The sequence below is a fragment of the Lissotriton helveticus genome, chromosome 8 (genome assembly GCF_964261635.1).
Source record: "Lissotriton helveticus chromosome 8, aLisHel1.1, whole genome shotgun sequence".
Taxonomy (NCBI): Eukaryota; Metazoa; Chordata; class Amphibia; order Caudata; family Salamandridae; genus Lissotriton; species Lissotriton helveticus.
The window spans coordinates 1,554,076,812-1,554,102,952 of NC_136069.1; the positions used below are offsets into that span (position 1 = coordinate 1,554,076,812).

General features: G+C 42.0%; 1 pseudogene; it reads right to left on the minus strand.

Annotated features, from left to right (window-relative positions):
- Positions 1 to 26,141, minus strand: part of LOC144773923 (acyl-coenzyme A amino acid N-acyltransferase 1 pseudogene) — a 304,750-nt pseudogene that overhangs the window by 48,411 nt on the left and 230,198 nt on the right.

Consider the following 26,141-nt stretch of genomic DNA (forward strand, 5'->3'; position numbering starts at 1 on the left):
CGGTGATTTCAGTTGAAGAAGGTAAAGCTTGACTCTTCAGCCACGAGGACCAGGAGGCGTCGATGACAAACAGGAGCTGGATTCAAGCTGTCCCACAAAGGATGTTGAGCACTGCGTTTTCGTGTACCGATTGGACCCAACAAGCATTGGCAACAGCAACCCACACACAAAGCAGAGATAAGCTTCGGTGCAGACCAGCAAGGTCTGGGGGACTCACCATGTGGTGGAGAGTCAGGGCACATCTGGAGCAACTAGGGAAGCCCAAGGAAAAGTAGAGTTGCCTTCACAGGGGCCCACCAGTCAACTGATCAGGGACCGCGAAGGAACCTCGAGCGGAAATATTAGAAGCGGGCTCACGGAACACTCGTGGAGTGTAGGCCCACAATCTTTTGCAGATGGTGCTTGGGGCTTGGGCTGCAAGTAACCTAAAACACAACTTCATGGAATGTCGAGAAGTCAATGCACTAGCAAATGTGCACAGTGTCCAGAAGTTACGGTTCCATGTCACTCGTGAGGGCTGCGGGTCTCAGCTTTGCTAGGGACTCATATCGGCCTACAAAAAGTCTCAAAATCCTCTTCCTTGGCTGCAGTTACTTCTGAATCCTTCGGGCGCTTTGGAAATACAGACCAACAATTGCTTTGTTGAAGCCTGCTTGAGAAGGAGAGTATTACTCACTTGAAAAATCTATGCTATATTTCAATCAGAAGTCAAAGGCAATTCAACATAGTCTAACATGCTGATATTTTAAGCAAACTGTTCTGTATTTATTTTGCGATTCATCGTTTTTTTACATATATATACAAACATTTACATCACAACAACATATATAGAATATTTACATTTAAACTAACACACATGTATATTTTCTTCTTTCTTGTTGCCCTACTAATCTATAAGGATACTCCTAAAATTATTTTCCAACACAAGCATTCTTTTATACAGAAAATCACCCTTCAAGAGGGACTATGAGGCTTATTACTGCAACCTCAACCTTGTTGTAGTATTCTTTACTTATTTTGCAATATTTTAAATTTGCATGGGTGTTTTCAATTTAACTGTCGATGCGTTTCAGCCACAATGTTCTCAGGCTTCATCAGGACTAGGGCAGTTGAGTGCATAACTTTTCACATGCATCACTATGCATTGGGTCACCAAATGTGCCTCCAGTGAAGACATCAAAGCACTCTTAGAGTGCACCCACCCAGGCCCAATACACTAAAGCCTGTCTGGGAGGTGATTACACCTCCCTGTGACAGGAAACCTATTGTCCAGGCCTCCCCTGCTGGAGTTTCGGACAGAAGCAGGAGGCCAGACTCAGGTCTCTTTTAAACTATTACCGGGCAGACCAGTGTGTACATGTCTCTCCCTCTAGAAGGGTGGAATTCTATCCCTGCTGCCAGGACTGGCGGGTGGGATAGGATTGCAAAGTGTTTGACACCAAACACAACATGTTTCCATGTAGCCATTCCAAAGTTAGTATTTACCGCAAGGTTATAATGCACTTAAGAGTATATGGTCTGGCTGTATCACAGAACATTCTCAGAGAATATATTCCGAAAGCTGCAAAGGGGTCCTGCTCATGCATGGGCAACCTCTCACACAAAACCAAGCACTCTGCCTTCAGGATTGATAAGGTCTGCTATAGGAGTGACTGATTGGTTTATTTGTATCAGTGATTAAAGGTAGATATAGGTAACCTATATCTTAGTAAGGGGTGCATGCACCACCTTACCCAGGCTGCAGTAGCAGTCCTGTGGTGTCACTATGGAAGGATTCCCATGGGTGGCATAACGTATGCTGCAGCCTCTGGTAGGCCTCTGGGGTACCTATGCCCTTAGTACCTAGTGTACAATATACTAGGGACTCAAAAGGGTGCCCCAGTAACCAAACTGCAGTGTACAAATAGTACATGTAATCATTTTAGAGAGGAAGCAGCTAGGGTAGCAGGGCCCCAGCCAGACTACAGTCAAAAAACAGTGAAACACCGGCAAAAAGCGGGGGTAACCATAGTAAGCAGATCCTACTCTCCGACACTCACCCCTCTGTTCAGGCTGAATCAAAACCCCTGAATGGTGAGTGCACACAATCTAGACATTGTTGCCCTTATTGGTATGAAAAGGGGGCAAGTAGAAATGGAACCTATTGATATGCAGCACAATTCAGCCCTAAAAGCATCTCTTTTGGGGCAGGCACCAGAAGAATTCTGGAAAATTATGATACATTTCTTCTTCTTTTCACAGTGTCCCAGAAAGTAATTTGAATGTGTTGGTCAACATACCGTATGTTTGTGAAAGTTCGTTATCCACTATACGACTGTTGAAGAGTAAATTCAGAAACAAATGTATAGACTTACATATGGATCTTCTCTAAAGGCTTGCCCTTGCAGACAAAGTACCAGATTACAGGACACTAATAGGAGACATGAAATGTTAAATAAGTTCCGAGTATATATATGTCTTAAACTTATCTACTTTTTGGACTCAGTTAAACCTGTGCTGCATTGGGCCTGTGCTGAATATCTGGTTAATGAGAATTGCCATGTAATGCATCTTAAGATTGCTATTGGCTGATAATCAAAATGTATTATCAAAATGTCCCCCTTGTAGCTACATCCTTTTTCGAAATGGAGAATTTTCTAGTAAGGTTTTGAATTTTTTTTTTTACTCTAACCCCCCAACTGACCCCGCACCCAGAAGTGCGGCCCTCCGCCACTGACCAGACTGTAATTTTTGACCGCGAGAGAACATTGGTGAGTACACATGCTCTAGCAGGACTTGGGTGTAGATTTAGGGAGCTTCTAAATGGCGGACCTAAAGTCGGTATTACCCTATGCTTGACAAGGTGGAGTCAGAGAAAACATACCTTGGGGTGCTTCAATAGGAGGTCTGCAGCTTCTTCAAAGTACTCCAGATCCACCTCGTTCAGTGTATCCGGCAGGTCATCATAGCCAAAATAGGCCAAAGCGAGTGTGGCAAAGCCCCGGCTCGCAAGAAGACCACTGCGGAAGTCCACGAGACCCCGAATTAGTCCTTGCATTTCAATGACTCCAGGGAATGGCCCATCTCCTGTGACATAAAAGACAGCAAAACTTTGACAGCCCAGGAGATTAAAGTAATACAGAGGATATACAGTGAGCAGTGAACTTAGATAACTGAAAAGGTTGGTAGGCATTTTTATATATGGTTTATTCCATGCAGTTTAGTCTTGTGTAGCAGTTACACAGGTATTTAACTAGAACCTGGGTCCAACGGCAAAGGTTATGGTTGTAACACCAAGCATTGCAGGATAGGGTATTTATTGACTAGCACAAGCTGGGCTCTCGGCTCAGGGCCTGCAAAGCCAAATGTACATTTTGTGGATGAGCCATTGACATAAAATCACAATGATCGCCCCATTCACACACATTCAAGTGCTGAAAGCTTGCAAATTAGTTTATTTCTTTAGCTAAAGTAAGGCATTGATTTATTACCATCTATGGATAATTGCTATTTACACAAAGATATAATCCAATGAAAGCTGCAAGTTGGTGTTAATCTCTCATTGATTCTTGAACATGTGTCTTTCAGGGGCAGCATCCGTGAATGGAAGAAGAGAAAAGTGGAGGCAGGTCTCTGAGAATGGATCACAAAAGTGCAAGAAAATCAGGGATCTGAATGGAATAGGAAACTAGTAAAAAAATACACTTAATTATACAACCAAGGAACTACATTAGGCCAAACTGGCGAACGTAGTGGGAATAAACAACAAAACAAGGGAGAGGAAGTGAAACTTCATTGAACCCAATCCATCCGGAGAGAGTCCTCACTTCATGACTGCACATCCCCCACCCATTTTTTCACACACCAAGCTGTAATTTACATTGACCGTCCATCATTTTTTTACCTCAATTCCAGTGTTCACTATTACCTCATTCTGTCCTGTCTTTGTCTTATCATTCCCTGTCTCTCTATCTCCTTTACTCCTTATTTCACCATCAGCTTAGCTCTTTCAGGCTACGTTCCTTCTCTGTCCTTCAAGTCACCTCTTACTTCACTCCCACTCCATAAAGCCTGGCTACTTGCCCTCTTTATCCCCACCCTCTGTCCCTTTACATGTTCACCGCCTGGTTCCGGAGTAGTGTGCTACTTGCTGAAAAAGCGATTTGATGCCTTGTTAGGGGTAGTAAGTGCTACATAAATGCAATTTACAAATGCAATTGGCAAAGCCAAAAGATCTGGACTTGGAAAACAGTTGCTTTAAAAAGAAAAATATATATATATATATTCACTGGAAAAACCATAGGTTTCAGGGACGTTATAGTTAGAAATTAGCATTTTAAAAAACATAGAAATTCACTGAAAAAAACTTTTTCAAGGCCGTTATAGTTAGTTGCACATTTTACTCATACAAAGCCAGAGAAATTCAGCCTTTATAGTTAGTTGACCTAACTATAACTGGAGTGCCCCCGCAATGCACTGCTGATGACGTTACGTATTACGTCATTCATCACATGGTCAGTGACATCACTGATGACATCTCAAATGACATATATATATATATATGTATATATATATATATATATATATATATATATATATATATATATATATATATATATATATATATATATATATATATATGCCAAGCTGTATTGAAGAATGAGTGGCTGTATAAGTGTCTGACTGGATGATTTAGTAGGTGCGTGACTGACTGTATAAGTGAGTGACTAAACATGTCTTACTGAATGCATGGGTTTTTGACTAATGGGTGTGAATGTCTGCAGTTTGTCAGGTGGTGTGTAAGGGCTGCATGGGTTGGTGAGTAGCTATATGATTGTGTCAATGGGTTATTGATAGGTTGTTTGAGTATGTGTATGGGTGTCTGAGTGTTTTTGTAGGTGTGTGGGGGTGTGTGACTGTGCATAGATGTGTGAGTAGGTGATTAAGTGGGTGTATAGGTTGAAGAGTGCATCTGCAAAGGGCTGTATGGAGCTGAGTGTAGTGTGTGTATGCTGGTGTTGGGTAGTGAATGGATGTCTCAGTGGTACATATTCGAGTAACTACATATGTAAAATGCATGTGTTAATATCTATATGAATAAGTAATGTGGTGTGTGTATAACGGTATAGGTGAGTAAATAGGAGTGTGATTGATTCTTTGCATGTTTTACTAGGTGTGTGAGTAATTGTATGGGTGAGTGGTGGTGTGTGAGTGGTGGTGTGTGAGTGTGTGTATAGGTGTATGAGTGCATATGATAGTGCTGTACTGTTGAGTGACTGCATGTATGAGTAAGTGAATGGATGAATGAGTGGACATGTGTGTAGACCTAGGAATGAGTGAGTGGGTGTGTAATAACTAGTATTGGTGTGTCCATGGTTTTGAAAATGGTAGATTTTAGAGTGGGTGTATGAAAGGTTATATTAGGGTGTGAGGAATTGCATCAGATTATCACGTTAATTATGTGATTAGTGATGTAATCAATGATGTCATTTGAGATGTCATCAGTGATGTCACTGACTATGTGATGAATGATGTCATATGTGACGTCATCAGCAGTGCTTGCGGGGGCGCGAGTTATAGTTAGCTCAACTATCTATAACGGCCAAATTTCTCTAGTTTAGTATGAGTGAATCAATCAATCAATCATTTGTAAAGCGCACTATATACCCGCGAGGGTCTCAAAGCGCTGGGTGGGGGGCCACGACTGATCGAACAGCCAGGTCTTGAGTATCCTCCTGAAGGTCAGCAGGTCTTGGGTCTGTCGTAGGTTCAGTGGGACGGTGTTCCATGTCTTGGCAGTGAGGTGGGAGAAGGATCTCCCAGCGGTGGTTGTTCTTCAGATGCGTTGGACAGTGGCGAGTGAGAGGTCGGCGGACCATAGCTGGTGGTTGGGGATGTAGAAGGAGAGCCGTCTGTTGATGTAGGCTGGGCCAGTCTTGTGGAGTGCCTTGTGTGCGTGGGAGAGGAGCTTGAAGCATATCCTCTTGTTGACGGGGAGCCAGTGCAGGTTTCTCAGGTGGGGGTGATGTGGCCGTGGCGTGGTTCGTCGAGGATCAGTCGTGCCGAGTGGTTTTGGATGCATTGAAGTCGTTTGATGAGCTTGGTCGGGGCTCCAGCGTATAGGGCATTTCCGTAGTCAAGTCTGCTGCTGACGAGGGTCTGGGTGACTGTTTTTATTGTATCTGTCGGGATTCCTCTGTAGATCTTGCGGAGGCTGTTGAAGCAGGAGGAGGCAATGGCGCTGGCTTGCTTGGTCATTGAGAGCGTTGAGTCGAGGATGATTCTCAGGTTGCGTGCATGGTCGGTGGGTGTCGGGGCTGCCCGCAGTGCCGTCGGCCACCAGGAGTCGTCCCAGGCTGAACGGTTGGAGCCGAGGATGAGGACATCTGTCTTGTCCGAGTTAAGCTTTAGACGGCTGGTCTTCATCCAGTCGGTGACGGCCTTCATTCCTTCGTGGAGGTTGGCTTTGGCTGTGATGGGGTCCTTGGTGAGGGAGAGGATCAGCTGAGTGTCGTTAGCATAGGAGATTATGTTGAGGTCATGCTGTCGGGCTACGTGTGCGAGCGGGGCCATGTAAATGTTGAACAGTGCAGGCTGAGGGAGGATCCCTTGGGTACGCCGCAGATGATCTCGGAGGCTTTAGAACAGAATGGGGGAGGCGAACGCTCTGGGTTCTGCCGGAGAGGAAGGAGGTGGTCCAATCCAGAGCCTTGTCTTGGATCCCTGCGGCATGGAGGCGTGCGCGTAGTCTGCGGTGGCAGATGGTATTGAAGGCGGCAGAGAGGTCTAGGAGGATGAGTGCTGCGGTCTCGCTGTTGTCCAGCAGGGTCCTGATGTCGTCGGTGGCGGCGATGAGGGCAGTCTTGGTGCTGTGGTTGCTGCGGAACCCTAACTGGGAATGGTCCAGGATTCTGTTTTCTTCGAGGTATCGGGTTAGTTGTCTGTTGACGTTTTTGTTGATGACCTTGGCCGGGAAGGGGATCAGAGAGATGGACCGGAAGTTCTTGAGGTCTCTTGGGTCTACCCTAGGTTTTTTGAGTAGGGCGTTGATCTCTGCGTGTTTCCAGATCTCTGGGAAAGTCGCGGTCTCGAGGGAGAGATTGATGATGTTGTGCAGGTGGGGTGCGATGGTGCTGCTTGCTCTGTTGAAGATGTGGTGCGGGAATGGGTCCAACAGAGAGCCGAAGTGGATTGAGCACATGGTCTTGATGGTGTCATCGATGCTCAAGCTGGCCCAGGCTAGCAGGGGGTCATGGTGGATGGTGTATGGAGGGTCTGTTGTGTTCCTGTCTGTTGGGGCTGTCTGGGTATTGAAGCTGTCGTGGATGTCTGCTATCTTGCTGTGGAAGAAGGTGGCGAGGGAGTCGCACAGGGCTTGCGACAGCGGGATGTCGTTGGTGTTGGTGCTGGGTTTGGAAGGAGGTCCTCTTGGCCGCCCTGATGAGGTGGTTGTGGTTGTGGTTGGGGATGGCGTCCTTGTGTGCTGCGTGGCTGTCCGGAGTTTGTTCACTGTGCCATTTCTTCTCTAGTTTCCGGCAGGCTTGCTTGGAGGCTAGGAGTTCTGGGGTGAGCCAGCTGGCCCTCTTGCTAGTGTCTCTGTGGGGGGGTTTCTTCAGCAGGGCGAGGGTGTTGGTGCAGTCCTCGATCCAGCCTCTGAGGCTGTAGGCAGCATCGTCGGTGTTAGAGGGTTCAGTGGGTGGGCTGAGAGCAAGGTTTGCGTGTAGTTTGTCTTCGGTGATTTTGGTCCAGCAGCGGCGGGGGATCTGTTGGGTGCGGTGGTGTGTGGTGGGTTTCTGGAAGGTGAAGTGGATGCAGCGGTGGTCGGAGGAGTTCGGTGGTGTGGCTGATGGAGACGTACTGGCTTGAGGAGAAGACTGGGTCGAGCGTGTGGTCAGCAGAGTGGGTGGTTGTTGTGAAGAGTTGCTTCAGCCCGAGGTTGGCGAGGTTATCGATCAGGGTTGTGGAGATGTTGTCGTTGTTGTTCTCGAGGTGAAAGTTCAGGTCTCCGAGGAGGATGTAGACTGTGGAGGTCAGGGCGTGCGTGCTGATCAAGTCGGCGATGGAGTCGCTGAACTGGGGGCGGGGTCCGGAGGGGTAGGTAGACGAGGGTGCCTCTGAGTGTGGAATTAGGGTCTGTGTGGATCTGGAAATGCATATGTTCGGCGGTGCTGAGCGTGTCGTTGGTGCTAGTAGAGACCCTGATGCTCTTCTAGTGGACGATGGCAATTCCTCCTCTGACTCCATTGGTGCGGTCTCTGCGGGTGATCTTGTAGCCATCTGGGATGGCTATGGTGATGACGGGTGCAGAGGAGTCATTAAACCAGGTCTCTGTCAGGAAGAAGACGTCTGGGGATGTGGTGTCGAGCAGGTCCAAGAGCTCGACGGCATGCTTGCGTGCGGAGCGGGTGTTCAGTAGTATGCATCGGAGGTGGTTGGGGTCTTTCTTGGCGGGTGGTACGTCGGCTCTGAGGCTGGTGTAGCTGCAGTTCCTTCAGGTGAAGGGGCCGTGTGTGTGTTTCGGGGCGGCCTTGAAGCAGATGTGGCTCCGTCTGGGGGGCCAGGGGTTCTGGCGCTGGGCGCGGTCCAGGCACGGACGGGTGCAAACGGGCTCGTCTTAGGCGAGCCTTCTGCAAGCCAGCGGGGCAGCCGCGCAGCGGCATGCATATATGGGGAGGTGGGAGGGAGGAGCAGCTGGGAGGCGGGGCAGCGAATGGGCAGTGGACAGTCAGGGGGGCGGGGCCGCAGGGGAAGCAGCAGCGTGGGCGGTGAGGGACAACAAAGGTAACAGTAGGAAAAGGGGCACAAAAATCGAGGGTAAATCGAGTTGCACAGAAGGAAAAATGGCACCAAAAAACGAGTGGAACAGAAGGCAAAAGGGGCACAGAAACAAGGGAAAAACGAGTGGCACAGAGGGCAGAAGGGCACAAAAAATGAGGAAAAAATGTGTGGAACAGAGAGCAGCAAGACTCAAAAAACGAGGGGAAAACGAGTGAAACAGAGGGCAGAAAGGCACAAAAACAAGGGGAAAACGAGTGGAACAGAGGGCAGAAAGGCACAAAAAACTAGGGAAAAATGAGTGGCACAGAAAGCAGAAGGGCACAAAAAAATAGGGAAAAACAAGTGGAACAGAGGGCAGAATGGCACAAAAAACCAGGGAAAAATGACTGGCACAGAAAGCAGAATGGCACAGAAAAAACAAGTGGAACAGAGGGCAGAAAGGGACAAAAAAGAGAGAAAAACGAGTGGAACAGAGGGCAGAAAGGCACAAAAAATTAGGGAAAAACGAGTGGAACAGAGGGCAGAAAGGCACAAAAAACGAGGGGAAAACGAGTGGCACAAAGGGCAGAAGGGCACAAAAAAACGAGTGGAACAGAGGGCACAAAAAACTAGGAAAAAACAAGTGGAACAGAGGGCAGAAAGGCACAAAAAACTAGGGGAAGACAAGTGGCACAGAGGGCAGAAAGGCACAAAAAACGTGGGAAAATTGAGTCGAACAGAGGCTGAAAGGCTCAAAAACCGAGGGAAAAATTTGTGGAACAGAGGGCAGAACGGGCAGAGAGGCACGGGGGCATCGAGGGGAATAGAAGGGAAAACCGTGCAGAGACACGGGGGCAGCGAGGGATACAGAAGGAAAGACCGGGCAGAGAGAGCACGGGACAGCGAGGGGAACAGAGGGAAGAAAAAGGGGCACAGACCACGTTCAGGCAGCGGGGGAAGACAGACAACAGCAGTCACAGACACAACAATGAAAATACAGGCATTACAATAAAAGCAATAAAGCGGAGGATGAACAAACCTACCTATGGCCTATCATTGGCCACCAGAGATGAGGCACAGGCGGTGCTGTGCGGGGGGGAGCGACCTACCTGGTGGGGTCAAGGGTCGCATTAAAATGTGCAACTAAAGATGAGGGCCCTGAAACCTATTTTTTTTTCAGTGAATTTCTAAGGCTTTTAAAATGCTAATTTCTAACGATAACGTCTCTGAAACCTATGTTTTTTTTAGTGAATTTTTAAGGTTTTTTTAAATGCTAATTTCTAACTATAACATCTTTGAATCCTGTTTTTTCCAGTGAAAATCAAAGTTTTTTAAAATGCTAATTTGTAACTATAAAGTCCCTGAAAAGTATGCTTTAGTGAAAAAAAAAATATATATATATGTATACATATATATATATATATATATATATATATATATATTTTGAAGCTCAAAAAGCACCAAAGCGTCGCACTCACAGGCGGGTGCTCCCGTTGCGAGGGTGCACTCGCAAAACCAGTACCGCTCTGCCTCCCAACGCGGCAATCACCCGCAGGACGAAGGAAGCACTCGCAGGGGTATCAATTCAAAAGTTTATTTTTCCACAGCACACTGATGTATATATTGATATAGTTACAATCAGATCTCCAATTAACAGGGGTGCAATACACGACATTTAAACCGGGATGTTGGCACCCAAATAGTCAATTCTATCTAGGTGGTTGAACTGACTAAGAATATGTATATATTGTAAATAGCGACAGATTGAATGAATTTGATGCTAGTATCAAGGGAAGGGGAAGCAACCCTCCATGCACTACAATATGGCTGCCATGCTTACAACAGGAAAGTTTAGTAATACTGTGTCCCTCATTTATGTTTATTATGGAGGCAGTAGAACGTTTTTTGCACGGAATGAAAACTATATTGTTTATAAATTTGGTTTGAAACAGTATCCCACCGACATTGACAAAGGCGTGTAGCCGAAACGCGTCTGTTGGGTGTGTTTTGTGTGCGGAATAAATACTGAATAACATCCCCCTTGTGTGCGCCTCATCTCTGATCCACGAGCGGATCGTTGTATAATTAATTTTTCTGGCGTTTCACCAACGCGGAGGCTGGAGCACCCGGGCAGTGGGTGAAGCACCTAGGTAATCGCATCGGAAGACTTAGGGTTGCTGCTGGCTCCGTCACTGTTTCAGGAGTGTGAGAACATTTTAACTTCACCTGGACACACGAAGTGGAGAGAAAGAGTGGGCGACGCATTGTCGAGTTGAGGAGGGAGACGAACGCCGAAAGTCGGAGGATGTTTGGATGCCCGTCAGAAACCTCACCGGTAAGCGGAGCTCCTCATTATATGTATTGCAACTTGCAAAGAACTGTACAGTGATAGGCTCGCTTGGCTTCCGCATGCTAAGAAACGAGCAGGGAAACCGAAGATATTATGTTTACAGACCGTGAAAGGGAAGAAGCAGCAGACAGTCTGTTTTCCAAAGGTCAAACAAAGCATAGCAGCGAGGCTCCAAGCGGGGCCAGTGGAACAAAAATAACGAACAATTTAAGAACTTTGTTTTACAAATTGGAAAAAACCTACGAAAAAGAAACACGGAAGTGGTGGGAAGCCACATCTCTGCAGCGCTATCTAGACGCCAAACAAGTACAGAGGAGGCTTTGAATTTACACAACCCCCGTCTACGAGAATCCTAACCCACAATTACTGCAAGAATGGGCAGAATACACTCACGAAGGTTCGAGTGTGATGGGTAGAATGGTGGTGAAGTATGCATGGATTGATCGCCAAGAACTACTAGAAGAAATTACCAAGATTGAAGCTGAAATTGCATTAGAGAAAGAGGACAAACTGAAAGAAGAATTACAGGGCTTATTGAAAAAGCATCTGATAGAATATGAGGGTGTAATCAAACGTCGCAAACAAATGAAATTTATACGTGACGAAGAAGATTATGATACAGGAAAAATACTGACTTTTGCCAAGAAATTTGAGGGCCCAAGGAAGCTGTTATTACAACAAAAATCACAAGGAACAGCATCCAGAGAAACTTCAGAGTCAGAAGTTTCCGAAGGAGAATAGCCCACGCATAAACCTAAAGAGAAAGAAGCAATACCTACTTCTTTTCAGGAATATCAACTACTAAGACAAGCGCAGCAGAGGCCAGCAGCAAGAACCCACCCTCCGGCAAAATCAAAAGGAGACGGAGAACAAGAAGGGGCAGGAAAGGCAGGAAAAACAAGATCATCGAACACCGGATATATGGTAACGAGGAGCAAGCGGGGGGCCAAGAAATAGCCACACAACAGAAAAACACTATTGTGAATCTAACCGAAAGGACATTGACCAGAACTGAAGAAAGAGTACTGGAATTAGGTCTTTCCTTTTGTCCCACACCCCAATTTGATTATGCCAATGTACGAGTTGATGTATACAAATACATAAGAAAGCTCAAATTGAGAAAAATACACTCCTTACATCCAAAGACGCCACAACCACTTTCTACTAATATGCAAATTCAAACAGTAGCAAGCACCACGGACTCGGATATGGAAACAGTGACGTTGCTCAGAGAATTGGAATATGAAAGCACACTTTTAAGTCAAGCTGACATGACAAGAACATTGGAAGAGGCAGGGATAACCCAAGTTGGTGCCACAAGTAACATCAAACTCAAATCTAAAACCATCCCACAAACAGCATATGACTCAATAGACACTTTTCACGACCTTATCATCAATGGTCTTAAGAAATTACAATCGAAAGGTCCTGAACTCCGGAGAGAAAATATCTCTAAGGAAGAATGGAAGGCGATTATGGACCTGAAAAATGATGAAAACCTAATTGTGAAACCCTCGGATAAGGGAGGAAATATTGTCCTTATGGATAGAAAGTACTACCAAAATGAAGCATGGAGACAATTAAGAGATAAGGAATGTTACAACATCGTGACAAGAGCTGTGTATGACAAAAGTGTCATTGATTTTCACAAAATAATTGAAGAATGGCATACTAAAGGGATTTTAAAGGATTTGGACTATAAATACATTTTTTGTGACACACCAGCAATACCAACATTCTACCACTTACCCAAAGAGCACAAATGCACTAGAAATCCACCTGTAAGATCCATAGTCTCCTCGTTGAACAGTCTATTAGAAAAAGCATCTATATACATTGACTGCTTCTTGAATCCATGGGTCCGAGATTTAAGTTCCTATGTTAAAGACACTAAGGACTTTCCGAGGCTAATAGATGGCATTAAGTGGGAACCAGGCATGCTACTCGTGACGCTAGACGTCATGTGTCTATACACCAGTATCCTACATGAGAGGGGACTCCAGGCCACAGAGTTCTTTTTCAAGAAACGGGAAGCCAAGTATCATTAACATAATTGCATGTTAATGGAACTCATTGCATTCTGCCTCAAAAATAACATTTTTCTGTTTGCAGGAGAGCTCTTTAGACAGGAACAGGGGACATCTATGGGTTCGTGCTTCTCCCCCAGCTACACAAACTTGTTCCTGGGCTGGTGGGAGAAGCACGTGGCTTGGGCAGGACAAAATGAAAAATGGCTAGGAAACCTAGTGCTGTGGGCACGCTACATTGATGATCTCTTCATCATGTGGAAGGAATCTCGGAGAGATGTGGAGAATTATGTAGTAGCCCTGAACAATAATGACTGCAATCTGCAATTCACAGAGTGTATAAGTGACAGAGAGGTAGCATATTTGGACCTAAGAGTATATATTGAGGATAGAAACTTGCAAACAGCCCTATACCGTAAACCATCATCAGGGAACAGCACGCTCCATGCGAGGAGTTTTCATCCAGAAAGTGTAATCAAGGGGATTCCATTTGGCGAACTAGTACACTTAAAAAGAAACTGCACAGTAGATAGTGAGTTTCTTAAGGCAAAAAGCGAAACCTTTCAAAGACTCAGAGAGAGGGGTTACAAAGAGGGCACATTGCAAGCGGCTGAAAGGAAAGGAGAAATTCTAGAGAGGAGGAATTTAATCATGGGGGAGACAAAAAGCAAGGAAAACAAGTCTAAAAATGAGCTGAGAATGATAACGGATTACTCAGCGCAATCCCCAGAGATCACCCAGATTTTCCGCAAAAACTGGAGAGTCTTAAAGTTAGACCATGTCATAGGAAAGGAACTCCCAGAATATCCCTTAATCACATACAGGAGAGGGCCGTCAATAAGTACCCATCTAGTGAGAAGCCACTTCCAGAAGAATCCTAAAAAGAAGGATGTAATCACAGGATATTTTCCATGCATGAATTGCAAGGCATGTAGAAATGGGAAAAAGGTAAAGGACTACACGAGCCCAGGCAGGACCACCAAAAGAAAAATAAACAAACTGATGAACTGTAACACCGAGTTCGTTGTCTACTGCCTGACCTGTCCTTGTGGGCAGAACTATGTAGGGAGTACAATACACCAGGCTAAAAAGAGAGTACTCGAGCATAGAAGGGCCATAAAAAATCGAGACATGGTCTATCCTGTAGCACAACACTTTCAGGAGCACCACAAGTCTAATCCAGAATTACTGAAGTACTTCTGCATAGACTGTATCCCCAAAGATGAGAGAGGAGGGGATAGGCTCAAGAAATTACGGCATATGGAGTCCAAATATATTATCCTGATGCACTCAAAAAGTCCCACAGGACTTAACAACGAGTAGGAACCTTGGATACACATAGGCTAAGCGTAGGTATTAGACACAAGTAGAGAACAATGTACAGTGGTTGAACATAGCTACATAACCTTTGGGATTTATAGGGACAGTCTGCATATTTATAAGATGAGGGAACATAAGAATATAGTGTAACATGATTAAAGCTGGTGCCGAAGGGGAAGAACCAAAGGAGGGAGTGAGGAGATATATAGATAAGACTTTATGCCCATCCAGGGCTAGATTGATATAGTTGCAATCAGATCTCCAATTAACGGGGGTGCAATACACGACATTTAAACCGGGATGTTGGCACCCAAATAGTCAATTCTATCTAGGTGGTTGAACTGACTAAGAATATGTATAGATTGTAAATAGAGACAGATTGAATGGATTTGATGCTAGTATCAAGGGAAGGGGAAGCAACCCTCCATGCACTACAATATGGCTGCCATGCTTACAACAGGAAAGTTCAGTAATACTGTGTACCTCATTTATGTTTATTATGGTGGCAGTAGAACGTTTTTTGCACGGAATGAAAACTTTATTGTTTATAAATTTGGTTTGAAACAGTATCCCACCGACATTGACAAAGGCGTGTAGCCGAAACGCGTCTGTCGGGTGTGTTTTCTGTGCGGAATAAATACTGAATAACATCCCCCTTGTGTGCGCCTCATCTCTGATCCACGAGCGGATCGTCGTATAATTCATATATATATATATATATATATATATATGTATATATATATATATTCACTGAAAAAACCATAGGTTATAGACCATATATAGTTAGGAATTAGCATTTACAAAACCTTGAAAATTCACTGAAAAAACCATAGGTTATAGACCATATATAGTTAGGAATTAGCATTTAGAAAACCTTATTTTACTCACACAAAACCATTGAAATTCCATATATAGTTAGTTGCACTAACTATATATCGCGCACCCGCAATCCACTGCTGATGATGTCACATATTACATCATTCATGACATGGTCAGTGACATCACTGATGACATCACTGATGACATCTCAAATGACATCACTGATGACATCATCTAGTGTCTGTGTGTTTTTGTAAAGTTTAAATACGTTTTACATATTGAAGAATGACTGGATGTATGGAAGACTGAGTGTGTGTGTGGCTGGCTGGGAGGTGTGTGACTCTGTGCATATCAATGTGTACTTGTATCAGTGATTGTATAAGAGAGTAAGTATGTGTTAGTATATGTGTGAAAAGTATGGTGTTCTGTGTTTAACTATAGATGAGGAAATCGAAGTGTGATTGATTCTTCACAGGACTGACTAGGTGTATGAGTGCATATGATAGTGTTCTAATAATAAGTGACTGTATGTATGAGTAATTGTATGGGTGAATGAATGAATGTGTGTGTAGACGTACGAATCAGTGAGTGCGTATGTAGTAACTGGTATTGGTGTGTCATGATGTCATCAGTGATGTCATTTGAGATGTCATCAGTGATGTCATTTCAGATGTCATTAGTGATGTCATCAGTGATGTCACTGAAGTATGGTGTTCTGTGTTTAACTATATAGATGAAGAAATGGAAGTGTGATTGATTCTTTACAGGACTGACTTGGTGTGTGAGTAACTCCATGGATGAGTGGCAGTGTGTGACTGTCTGCATAGGTGTATGAGTGCATATGATAGTGTTGTAATAATAAGTGACTGTATGTATGAGTGATTGTATGGGTGAATGAGTGAATGTGTGTGTAGACGTAGGAATCAGTGAGTGCGTATGTAGTAACTGGTATTGGTGTGTCATGATGTCATCAGTGATGTCATTTGAGATGTCATCAGTGATGTCATCAGTGATGTCATTTGAGATGTCATCAGTGATGTCATCAGTGATGTCACTGACCATGTCATGAATGATGTAATATGTGACATCATCAGCAGTGGATTGCGGGTGCGCGATATATAGTTAGTGCAACTAACTATATATGGAATTTCAATGGTTTTGTGTGAGTAAAATAAGGTTTTCTAAATGCTAATTCCTAACTATATATGGTCTATAACCTATGGTTTTTTCAGTGAATTTTCAAGGTTTTGTAAATGCTAATTCCTAACTATATATGGTCTATAACCTATGGTTTTTTCAGTGAATTTCATTGGTTTTTTAACAGCTAATATCTGTAGCTGTAAAATGTATTCTTCTTTAAATCCAAAAATATATTTTATATGTTTATTAATAACTTTTTTTTAAAATATTTTTTTTTCTTCGTTCCCGCTTCGCGAATCGGGAAGCTTCCCGTTAGCTGACCTTGATGCCGCGAAATAGACCGCGAGCCGGTAAACGTTTCTTTACCGCAACTGCCGCGTTAGAAAACAACATCGTGACGCCTCCCGTCCGCATGACGTTTCGCGTTGTCGCGTGATACGTCATATGACGTGCTACGTTAGCGAACTGGTACGCTTACCGAGTCGCAAAGCACAGGTTTCTGGAAGCAAACCGGGAGGCCCTGCAAAGCGCGTAACGTAAACACAGCAGGTCATGTGACTTGGTAATAACACTTTTCATTGGTTCATTTCACTTTTGGTTTCCTAATGATGTAAAACTAGGTCATATAATCTAAAATGAACACTTTTCATTGGTTGAGAACTATTGTTTTTCCCAAATGATGAAAATCCCTCCTTCTTTCCTCACTCTGACTTTCATCATTGTGAGAGAAAGACCCTTTGTTACCAGTGAGCAATGGCTTCTTTAGTAGCTTCAGCTGGTGCTTCCCCACCACCTCCACCACATCCAAGGAAGAGTGGACCACCTGCTAAAGTTATAATTCAGCAAGAAGAGGAAGAAGAGGAACAGGACGACGAGCACGAAGAGAGGCACTTTTTGCCTGAGGAGCCCAGGACGTCTCACCGGAAAGAAAACTTCATTTGGCAATTTTTTTAAATTCCCAAAGGTCAGAAAAAAGTAAATGCAAGATACGTAACTTGCCTTATATGTCAAGATACACTGTCCAGAGGGACCGACAAAAAATACAGTTTCGGAAACTACACAATGCATCGCCATATGACTAGGTGGCATCTTAACAACTACAGTGCTTCACAGTTTCGTAACGACCTAGATAATCTCCCTATTATGGCCAGAAGATCTGTTGTACCGGAAGTAACGGGACCAGAGGGCAGGGAGATGGTGCCAAATATACAAACGAGATTTCGTGAAGTAAAACAAGTCTGCGTACATTGCAGTGGATTCATTTGCTACGGAGAAAGTAGCATCACTCTGATCAACAGAGCTATTGACAATCATGCTCATGTTTGTCCGAAACGCCCCAAACAATAAATTCTTTTTTTTTGTTTTGTTGCTCCTGTTGAGCCCTTTACAATGAATCGTTTTCGTTGCCCCCTCCGAAAAAAAAACAAAAAAAATATAAAACTGTTCAGAAAAATTCAAAAAAAGTAAAAAAATGTTCAGAAAAATAATAAAAAAAATTTAAAACAACAAAAACAATTAAAAAAAAGTTCTTTTCAGAACTACCTCCCCGTTATTAAAAAATTGGTACAATATTTGGAACTGTGCCAACCTCTATTTCTCTTAGTTCGCTTCCCAGTTCGCTCCCCGGTACGCGAACCGGAAGCGAACCAAAAATTTTTTTTTTAAAAAAAGAACAGTAAGTATAAGGGAAGGAAACAGACAGTTATGTTAAAAGAAAGACAGCTATAGGGGAGTAAACTAGAGATACTATTACCCGTAATCCACTGCTGATGATGTCACATATTACATCATTCATGACATGCTCAGTGACATCATCAGCAGAGGATTGCGGGTAACAGTATCCCTAGTTTATTCCCTATAGCTGTGTTTCTTTTAACATAACTGTCTGTTTCCTTCCCTTATACTTACTGTTCTTTTTAAAAAAAAATTTTTAGATCAGTCAGAAACAGTGAAAGTAATGAAATATAAAAGACTACGTAGAATATGAGCACTGTATGCAACAACTTTGACACTTACAGAAGCCTCACCTTCTCCATGCCTCCTACACAGTTCTACATGTACATCATAAATGCAAACAGAACAGAATTAATTATACATGTTAAATGGTTTATTTTTGCTGTTCTCAGAATGTATCAAATTTCACTAAAACAGTGACTTGAAGGTATTCATCATATAACAGCGGGGAAAAAAACCACAATCAAAATGATTGTGTTTAAAAAACCCATACAAGATAACAAATCAGAATTCAGAACTCCTTAAAGTTAACTTACTTTCCATGACGGCCAAGGATGTCCTATGAACAGCTTACACTCTGTTGTGCTGTTATTACTTTCAACCCGCCACTTTCTGAAAGAAAACCTCCATCGTTTTCAAAAACATGTTACATACAATAAATGACTTCTCGCTCTCTACCACACGTTTCCACAAGGCCAAATCGTGTCTGAGCCATTTATAACTCTTAGAATTCTTTTAAGCCAATCCCGTCATGTTGTATTTCCGCAACTTTCACAATTAAAATGTTGAAGATCATTTTCACAATCCTGGACTAGTAATATCTTCCCCTTCTTGCTCAATCATGTTCTACATTTCCTATCACACTGATACTGCTTACTATGAAGCAGACTTACACTACCTTTATGACTAGTACAATTATTTAATTCTCTACATCACTTTTAATGACAAAGCAATGTAAAACAGTAGACAGCATTGCAGACTTACATTCCCTCTACTCCATGTTTTGATTGGCTGCTTCAATTAGCTTATAAAAAGAAACAGTTTTTCTGAACTCATTCAAAGTGCACGTATTTCTCCATGACGTCCAGTGTTATGGTAAGAAGTTATGTCTCTGTACTACACTTATCCTCAAGGCCAAATCGTGTAGGAGCCATTAGAACTTCTTGAAATTCCTCAGAGCACATCCCGAGATTCTTTCCCTAAAATTTTGGTTTTAAAAACACCAGGTAAGAGTTTTTAAGGTCATACGGCAATTTTTTTTTGAAAATTAAAACAGAATCATTGCAGAATAACCAGCCATTTCTACACTTTAAATAAGCTGTATAATGTCCTGATGTTATTGAAGGACCATCATGATATATAATTGCTACAGTTACAAAAGTCCTTCCTGATATTGACAACTGTGAAGCCACAAAATTTTTAATTAAAGTTGTCAATTTTGTTCCATCAGGCCTACATCGTTGGAACATTAAAATGACATACTGGCCATATGTTCATATAAATAATGTGGACATCATTTCAGATTTACATTGGCTACACTCCATGTTGTGATCAGCTGCTTTTACTAGCTTATTAAAAGAGACTGATTTACTGTCTGGCAAAGTTAAATATATAAATCTTTCTGAGTCTACACTAGTAGTACTTGATACCCTACAGTTCTCGCAGTCATGCTGCCATTGATAAGAAAGCCCAAACAGGTGATCTACATCTACACCTTCATCATGCAATACATCAAGCATATACATTAAAAACTCCTGACAATCTTGCTGACTATTTTGAGAGAATTGTGTTTGGCCTGAACATCTGTCTAACAGATTTCGAATTTCAGACACACTTTCTATGTTTGTTCTATCAGTGCTACATTTCTCTAACACAGAATTTAACAAACTGCAAAATCTTTGATCAGAATTGACCACAATCTCTTCTTTTACATTTTCTAGAGAAAACAAAACATTAACCACTACATTAGCATAGCAGTTGACACCAGAACTGTTTTCAAATTGAAAACCAACAACATCTTCAACAGAATCCTTTTTGTTTCTGCTTATAATTTCAGGTTCATCGACTTTTCGTCTTTTTGCTACAACCTCCCCAGTATTGGTCACATTTCTTCGTTTCCGGCCTACCACACGTTTCTCAAACAAAGGATACTGAGGCAAATGTGGCGCATACTCTCTTCTTAACCTATTGTATTCCTTAACACAATCTAGATCCGCACAAATGTTTGTGACATCACACTCAATCAAGTACAATCCCGATAAAGTTCTAACTCGTGACAATGCCACATATGCCATACCCTCCTTGAACACAGAACTGCCAATATTCACCAATGCACAGTCTACACTTAAACCTTGCGATTTATGGATTGTCACCGCATATGCCAAGCAAACAGGAAACTGCTTACGACGAACATATAAGTCTTTTACAAGCAAAAATCTAGCAGAACAACGAGCAATTAGCTGTACTTCCTCAATGCCATCAAATTAAATTTTTAAAAATTCAATTCCATCTCTATTTCTGTATTTCACAAAATCAACAACATTACCCATTGATCCATTTACCAGACCTCTTTCAACATGTAAATTCCTTCTTAAAATTATACGGCAGTTCAAGCACACATTCAGAGTCTTTTCAAAACCCGCAGTTTTAGATATACTCTTCTCTAATGAATCCAATTTTGTTTTCAGATTCTCAGACAAAATAATTGTTGATCCCATATGCTCTACTCTGTCAATAGCTTCCAGTTTCACAATCTCTTGCTTTTCTAAATGCAACATTTTGTTGTTGAATTTGGCACATTCTGCAAGAGTTGGCATCAAACATATTCCAGATTTTTTCTCAGTAACTTTCTGAAAAATATTCTCAGGCACAACATCTTCGTCTGGATATAAATTTGTCAGTAATCGTGCATGTAAAGCTTCTTTCCCATGCTCGGTCACTTTTCCAATTCTAACATCTTGTAGAATAGTCTTGTAAACTTCATCCTTTGCCTGACGCATATTTTCATGCAGTTCAGCATAATTGAAGTTTAACCATATATTGACGTTGCCAATGCTCCCTAAGCACTTCCTGGTATCTTCATGCGTGAGCATTTTGAACACAGGTTGCCCTTTCACTGGTGTCAGCTGCAGAAGATCTCCGAAAACAATGATGTGTTTGCCACCAAATAACACATCATACTCTGTTTTGAGAACTTCTTGCATTCTCAAATGCACAAAGGCAAGCATGACATTGGAAACCATGCTTACTTCGTCAATGATAAGAAGTTTCATTTTCCTCAAGACTCTTGAAACTTCAAAACAAGCATCTCCAGATAGCTTGTGATATTCTAATTTGTTGTCATGCTCCACTGGCAGCATCAGTAAACGATGTAAAGTAATCCCTTTAATGTTATGTGCTGCCAGTCCAGTTGGAGCGGTGACAACACAAGACAGCGATGACTCTGTCCTTTCCTGCAAATAACATGAAATTGCTTTAATAAGGAAACTTTTTCCAGTTCCTGCTTCTCCACTCACATACAGTCGGACAGGCTTCAACGACGTACATGAGCACTCTTTCTTGTCATGACTTAATCCATGATCAATTTGCATGGTAAGTTCGTCATATATTTTCCTCTGCTCAACGTTGAGTTGTCTTTCCAACTCTTCTAAGTTAACCGCATCCTCCTGAGCATGTGCCATGGCTCTTTCCACTTCATTCATAGCAGTGGCAGCTTCATTTTCGATAAGAGGTCCTCCTAGTGGATCCTGACTCAATGAAGCAGAACTCTGACTGTCCTGAGAACTGTCTCTGGCAATCTCGGCTGCAATCGTTGCTTCCTGCTCAATTTCCACATTCAACATTTCTACATATTTGGGAAAAGCAGGACATTCTATGGTCTCCTTGGCAGCATTGAATGAGTCTTCGTAACAAAGGAAATCTCCAAGCAGTTCCTCTTCTGCACGCCATGGCTTAAAAAGTTGCAAAAGTGCTAAATAGAAAAACTCCTTTTTTTCAGGAGATTCGCCACTCAATTTTCGATGGTTTATCAAGTGGCATTTTCTTTGCTTGACCAGACATCCCTCACTTCCTATTACAGCATACACTCCTTTCTCAGTATCTTCTTTGATGTTCCTCTTGAATATATAATTTTGCAGAACCTCATACAGACAAACATTCTCGAGGTGACTGCTTCGATTTGGATAATATGTATCCAACATGTTGCTCTTCAAAATGTCGGTACTGTTTGGCTCCTTTTCCGCCAAATACTCAATTTCCCGCACAGGTTTCAGAACTCGATTACGCGTTGCAGCAAGACCAACACTCGCCCAAACGATACTCCTGGACTTGGCATAGAGACTTGCTGAAGACAACCGGTCAGAACATTCGTAAGCTCCGATTTCTCGATGCGACAACATCTTCAGACTGAAACTGTACAACTTCTTGCTGAGGCTCTTTTCATGGGAAATGTCCTCCCACATATCCTTCAATTCTGTCTTCTCTTTTTTGGTGATGTAAGATGTCACATACCGAGCCACAGCCATACAGTTATCAGCCACAAACTGTATATCCATGTTAGCATTCCACATGGACAAAATCACCGGGTTGTAGTCGTTGATGTACTTGGACTCTTCGTTCCTCTTCAAATTGTATGTGTTTTTAGGTGATTTCTTCATCACATTATGTCGCAGCGAAGACATCAAACTGTTTACTCTTCCTTTAGAAATCACCGGTCGTGGAAAGCCGAAACGACATTTGGTGTAGAACTTGTCCTTGTTTCGGAATTTACGACGGCAGTACTTTCCACATCGATGGCTTTGGAAACGCAGAACTTTTTCTCTTAGGCTTTTCTTCTCCTTTGCGTTTGGAACAGCACACGTAGAATACTGTTGGATGAAACTCATCACTGAGTCTTCTGGATCCGTTCCAAATTTAGGTGCATCCTTGATCCACAGCAACATATGTATATGAGGAGCACCTCTTGCTTGGTACTCCTTTCTCCAGAAGAAATCCAACACCTCTCCAAGAGGTGGATTCTTCTTATTCATGATGAAAGACATCATAGCTTCAAATCTATGATTGAAGTACCTACATACATTGACTGGATCCAAAGAGCACAGTTCTCCGGGTGTCTTGAATTCGATGTTATCTACGTTAGCATTTGCCTCTCGTAGAAATTCAAGTAAGTCTTCCCAGCCATACTCGGCACAGCTCAGAGTGAGGAACCATGTGGGAGTACCTAAGTTCCTCAGCATACATTTTAAATCACCATGACGACGGTACCAGTACTCATTAGTACCACGCTGACACGCCATGAGATTAATCAGGTGAGAATCCAAAATACTGTCTTGGACATTGACTTTATCCATAAAGTCACTTGCCGAGATGTTTTGCATGTGTATACCACTTTTCAAGATGTGGTTCACTGCATATGACAGTCCAGACAGATCGCTTTCAAACAGGAGATGAAACAAATAAGGAATGCATTGTCGAAACCTAGCATCTCCTGCATACAATCGCAAAGTCCGGTATTCAGAAGCAGGAATTTGATGAGGTCGCTCATCATATCTTCCTCCCTGACCTGTTGGAAAAAGCTGTGGGAAACACCGAGCTTCCAAACTTTCCTCCCAAACACTAATGGGACTCCCTTTGGCTTGTTTCATTTGAAACAACTCAATAGCATTCCCCATGACTTCCTTGGAATGCAAAGGATGAACACTATAATGTTCATATATTTCTTCACTAGTAGAGGGTTCTACTTTCTCAATTTGACCAGCACACAAATCGCTATCCTCTTCCTCACTTACTTCCTCTTCTGCAACATATACATTCTTATAGAATTTATTATTTTTTTTCAAATACAATGTTGCCTTTTTAACTTTCCTAACATCTACTAAATCTTGCCATATTTTCTTATTCTTTGTCGGAACCCCATTAACTAAGATAACCAGAGGTTCCTCGTCCACTTTTTCTACTCCAATTGTGTTAATGTTTTTCTTCAAATCTAGAGGCAAATAAACAACTCTTCCCTTTAATCCTCTCTGTAAATCTGATGGAGGCAATTTCCCTGTCTTTGGCTCCATTCTTACAATAGCCTGAAAGGGATGGATACTTTGAATCAAAATAGATTCATAAGTATTTAAATCCTTCAATTCAGAAGGAATCTCAATCAATTCCAGATTATTATGAACTGCTCTAGCAGGCATCTGGTTTTGATTTAATTTGTTACAACAATAAGTACACACACGTTGATCCAATCCCAAATCAAAACAATTTTCTACCATCAAGTATGTTGTGAAATCCTTCCATTCACTATTATTTTCCCTTTCACTTTTTGCATATAAATCCACTAACTTAGTCTGATTCTTATAATAAGTGCGTCGACAACACACACAAGTGAAATTTGGCCTCTCACTTGATTTGACCTGAAACGTCGCAATTTCCCTCTGGAAATTATCTGTACTGGAAACCTGTACACTATCTTCCACATTACCCGCTTCTTCTTGGTCAATTTCAACATTCTCCTCTTTACTTCCAAAGTAACAAAACTCAATTTCTTCACATATATTCTTCACATCTATTTTAGAACCATGCAAAAGAGCAGCGCATAATTGTTTAAGCATAATTGCTGGACTCTTAGCATAATACAACATTCTAACTAATTTCCTCACTTTATTATGATGCACTGCTAGCATCCTGAAATGATGAAAAACACTCTGGCATACTCTCCTGGAAAGACAAGCCAGTGAATGACCATGCAAACCTGTCACTTCTCTCACTCTGCAAGGATCTAATTCTTGCAACAACATCATTTTCTGCTTCAAACTTTTCTTATTAAATGACCGTACAAAATCACAAAGCAAATTGATGGAATCCTGTCGCACACTACAAATACTACTACACTTCCAGGTGTACACAGGACCCTTAGCACGTCTTCCTAAAACCTCATTACCTAACACCTCTTCTGCCTCTGTTGTCACAAGTTTTTCTTTTTCAACTGTACAACCATCTTTCACTTCATAAGCACGACCACTGGTGTCAACTGCATGCACCAAATCATTATCCTGGAAATAACTCTCCTCATTAAAAAATGCCTCAGAGCTTGAACTATGCATCCATTCTCCAGAAAAAACTTCACAAAAATTACTACGATTAACTATTCTCTTCCATCTACTATTTCTTTTGAAATCATAAATTGCCTTGTTTAGCTTCCTAATTCTATTGATTATCAAAATAAATAACTTACGTTTAATTTCAAATGCCTGATCAATAACTTTCTCAACTTTTTTTTTTCTCTTATAAAAAACCACTTTCTGTTGACCTTTCTTAATATTTTTTAACAAATTGCCAATTATCCTGTTGCGGAACATTCGTTTACGAATGTCCCTAAACTGTTGTTTCCTTCTACTATCATGCACAGAGTTATCTCTTGCTCTAGCAGTAACATTTTTGATTGGCCTTTCCTTTCCATTTGAATTGCTTCTCTTTTTATGGACTGAAACATTTTCTGTAGTAATATTTTTTTTACTACACATATTTCTTATGAATGTTTTTGTACTCTTACCCGGTGCTTTCTTCGTGACTTGACAAATCTTTTTGTTAGAGGACTGCTGCTTCTTTTGATTGGCCTGCTGTCTTTGACGTTTTGCAGCCTTTCTCTCTCTTTCTTTCGTTGGCATGGTGAAATGTTGAAATGATCTGCAGTTGAATCTGTGGTAAAATATATTAAAAAATGTTATTAACCACTATTACCAAACAGTAAATCAATAACAGTGATCAAAAACTTAACACACTACTTGACATTTTAAATAGAAGATTTTTTAGTCCTTGGCAAATTTACAATACAGAAATAGCAGAAAAGAAATGGAATTTATATTCATGTTACCTGTGCTATTTTATATGTGAATCTGATCTAATTTTATGAGCATATTTTAATATTTTATTGAAGACACTACACATAACCTGTTTTTGAAGGTGTCTTTATTTTTAAATTAAACGGTTTACACTTTTACTTTTTATTTATTATAAATTTTAAA